General features: G+C 35.5%; 1 protein-coding gene across 1 annotated transcript in view; it reads left to right on the forward strand.

Moving 5' to 3' along the window:
• The window catches only part of LOC140327980 (uncharacterized), a 648,380-nt gene that overhangs the window by 16,745 nt on the left and 627,316 nt on the right, over positions 1-4,319 (forward strand). The window lies entirely within an intron of this gene.

Raw genomic sequence — 4,319 nt, forward strand, 5'->3', positions numbered from 1 at the left:
TAGAAAAACCTATGCATGTTTTTAGGATGACTTGGGTACGATCTTCCTTTGAAAAATATAAGAGAGTAGGCAAGTTCTTTGAAATCTGGAGGTCCTTCATAGATACATTAGCTCTGCAGATAAAGCAGTGTATCATAACATTTAATCAGACTTCTTGGTATGTGCTGAAATTACTTGCAAATGATTATCTAGTTCATGTAAATGAGAATTTATAATGTAGAGTGTACCTTGATCTTTTCACAGAATGGATTGATATCACAATACCTTCTTTGTTTATGGCATGTATCCTTTATTGTACTGTATTGGCCAATGTATCATTTTTGATTTTTCAACTGTATCTTTATTATTGCATCCTTTAATAAAACATGTTAAAAATAAATGTTATGAAAGTGTCAATGTCTCTCAACAAGATCTTATCTTACGCCACACCAGAGAATTCATACAATTAGCAAGCCATGTAAAATCTATTTTGTTTTATTAATCAAATATGAAGCAGTATCTGGGGTTCATGCTTTTTACTTTGCTTAGTGAATGATATGCGTATCATACCACACACGTGGCTGCCGATCTCTCCCGGGTAACTGCAGAACCTTGCTTCATGCAGCCCTCAAAATCCTCTGCGATCTCCGGGGGTTAATCAACCTTTAGTGCCCCAGGGATCGCAAACAGGAGGATTCCCAGAGCTGAATGCAGTATCTTCTCAAAAATTTAATTGAACGTAAAATATCAATGGATTCTTAGGATAAACAGCTAAATATCATATTGTTTTACTCTGCATTGCTTCATGATATACCCTTTCTGATACCTTTGTGTCTTGTAAATGTATATTCAAAATTTTTTGCAATTTCTGCAAAAATGAGGAAGGGTTACAACTGTGGCTCTGATTTATCAAGCAAGTGCGTGTAAGTTTGCTGCACATATATACGCGCTGATATACAAAGTGTATTACCAGGAGTTGGAGCCAGAGCCAAGTGCTAGTACACTCGTCTTTTCTTTCCGGATTCCTGCCTTGATAAATGAGCAATAGGGGTCAAGAATACGCCAATTAAGACGATTAGTTTGCAGCTGCGTGATGGTGAGGTCATAGCAAATAATTAGCACACACCTGGTCTCTGTTCTGTGCGCATCTAACAGTCCATTACAGGTCAATTTGAATCCTTAATACTTCATCTTTTTTTGGGTAAGTGCTACATTTTTATGTTATATTATACTCATTCACAAAATTGGTTCATTTATTGTTACATTTGTTGCACTGTCTTGATACTTTTTGGTTTGCTAATTTATATCAAGCTGTATAAATACTAATTAGCACTTTATAATATGTCATAACACAATAGTATAAATGTAAAAGGAAATGTCACCAAGCATTCATGATCTGATTCAAATTTCATTCTAGCTTGGCTTGATAGAAATCAAATATTTGAAAAAAAGATTGTCGGCAAAGTTGTTTTAATACATGTATCAAGGAACATTTAGTGATTTCACATGTGTGTATGTCAAAATACATTTAAATGTATAGAAATATATATGCATTTTCACCATTACTATTTTAACTTGACTGGTTTGTGTTTATGCGTGTGTGTGTGTGTGGGAGGGGGGGGGATTAATCAAGTAAGTTTGCTTGGATGGTATGCATTGATGTGACTTTGTAATCCTCATTATTGTTAGTTGCATCTTTTGCTGCAATGCTTTTGTGCCTGGTTTCTAATGACAGTTTCTGTTGTTTAGCAGTTTTTAAGCAATGTTTTGTCTTTTTTTCCCCACAAATATTCAGTACAAATGTCTGCATGGTTTCCACTCTAAACTGCTACTTGAACCCCTTAGTTGCCATTGTCCCAATCTTAGAGTCACATTGTCACATATTGGTATTTGAATGTATTATGTACATATTCCTTTTATGAATAATTTGTCATTGTTTTTATTTCTTTGTTTTTTGTTTAAATTGTATTAGTTTGGTAATTGCACTCATGTTGATTTGCTGCCACACAACTCCTCTGTTCATTTGTAGTTGTGTTATCGGTTTGTTGTCATGCTGTGCTGAATGATGTTAGCACTATTGTATACAAGCACACTTCCACTTGCTGTCCAAACACGTTGCCAATTAGTTGTCCAGCTGAGTTGCGTACTCATTCTAACACACCTGACGGTGATGGAAGGAGGTCCAGGTTGCCAAGCAAAACATCAAAGCACATTGATTGCCAAGCTCACAAACAGGGTCAGACACTCTTAGAAATGAACAGATATTCTGTTGTTGCTCAACCTAATTTAGCACATTAAATACTGTTTGTATTTGTATGCATTATTTAGATCTTTACATAAAACAAATAGTACTAGTATCTAAAATGTCCAGGGATAAATACACTTTGTGCCAAACATATTTTCTTGCTTTTCCAGCCTTTCGGGGTGTTTATGCAAGTTTGAATAGCATTTTAGACCTTGGCCCACTATATATTGACTTACTCACCTCAGCTTGGTAGTGGAAGCACATAGAGGTGGATTCCTCCTTTAACCAGAAGCAATATCCTCCATGAATGTTGCTTGGAGCCAAGCCCATGACATCAGAAATCATAGAAAGAAAATGGCAAACTTTTCAATTTGAATAATGTTAAGCAATATGCCCAAGAAAATCCTATTGTCTATTTCTTCCCATAACTATTTTATATGTATTTGTACATACACACATAAATGCATACATATATATATATATATATATTCATGAATATACATACATTAGTGCACATGAAGCAAAACAAACAATATACACCTAAAAAGAAAAACTTACCGAAATGAGGATCCTTCTCTGAAAAATTGGCTGGCGCATTTTTCAACTGATAGAACAGAGTTCACGCGCACATAGGGTTTACCTCTTGATGCACAACAATGTGCATTACACTCCTAAAGTTTGACACAAACTATGCACATTAAATTGAGTTTTAATAAGCCAGTTGTGTTTTTTTAGCAAGTCAAACAAATCATAGAATGGAACTGCCAAAAAACAAGCATAATTTAATTTTTAAATTGTCCTGGGAGATTGTAAAGGAGATCACATAAAAATTAAACCCCCCCAAAAACAAACCACTACAAAATGTTTCAAAAAACTTTATTCAAAATAATCCCATTTGCTAAAAGGTCACATTAAAATATAGAGACCACACAGACAGCACTAATTTTACATGACAAAATAAAAAAAACAAAACACATGTAAACCCACACTTGCATATGAAGCCAAATTAGTTAAAAAATGGCCCAACAAATATTCCATACCAAAAATACCTACCAAACCAATATGCAGTTTTGACCTATCATGGGTGGAATACTGGATTAGAAAATGTTTATGCAGGACAAACATTTAAAAGTGGTAATAAAGACATAATATGGCCACAAACACAATAACATAGCATTATCATTGACTTCTTAATTGTGGCAAAATGGACATTGTAACATTCAAAGTTGAAAAAACAAAAGCAGCTATTGTGCTAAATAGTAATCAAAGTATCAAATGTAGCAATATAGATTAGGCTAACAAACAAAACAACAGCCCCTTCTTGAAAAAAAATTAGGACAAAGAAACAAGCAAGTTGGACAGCACTCCTATATATGCTCATCATTATGCACACAGGTGCTAAAAATTACCATGCAATTAGGCATGCTCAGTCCGTGAAATTTGGCTGTTTGTTTTTTTTTTCAGTTTGACATTACATAATCATTTATTGATCCGATCCTTTGGAGTTGTACACCAGTAAACAGCTATTCAAGAAAAAACAAAGAAAACAACTGACAGTGTGGGATCCCCAGGCACTAGGGGTTACATGAGGACAAGTCACCCCATTCAGCTCTAGTGCTTCATGATTGGCTGAGCAAAGGGGATACCTGATGATGCTTGAGCCGTCATCAGGGTTTCCCCTGTTCATGCATTTATCACTAGAGCTGAATTGGGAGACTTGTCCTCATGTACCCCCGAGCACCTGGGGATCCCACACTGTTAGTAGGCTCACAGCTGTGCGCATGAATGAATGCAGCTGTGTGATTCAAACTGTCATTGCGGGATAACCTGTCAAAAAGTAAAAGTAGAAAAGTTACACTAAACACACACATAAAATAAATATTTTACCATTAAAGCCTTGTCTTATTTTTTTACACATATTTTAACCCTTTCAGGAACACAGGAAGGGGTTTAATGTACCCCTGTACTCATTCCCCAGGGTGGGGTGGCGGGGATCTGGGAGTTTTTCTAATAAAGGGGGCTTCCAGATTCCAAAGTCCCACTAAAAACACTTTAAAAAAAACCCATTGTTTTCAGCGGATGCTTTCTTAAAAAC

This window comes from Pyxicephalus adspersus, chromosome 4 (genome assembly GCF_032062135.1).
Source record: "Pyxicephalus adspersus chromosome 4, UCB_Pads_2.0, whole genome shotgun sequence".
Lineage (NCBI taxonomy): Eukaryota > Metazoa > Chordata > Amphibia > Anura > Pyxicephalidae > Pyxicephalus > Pyxicephalus adspersus.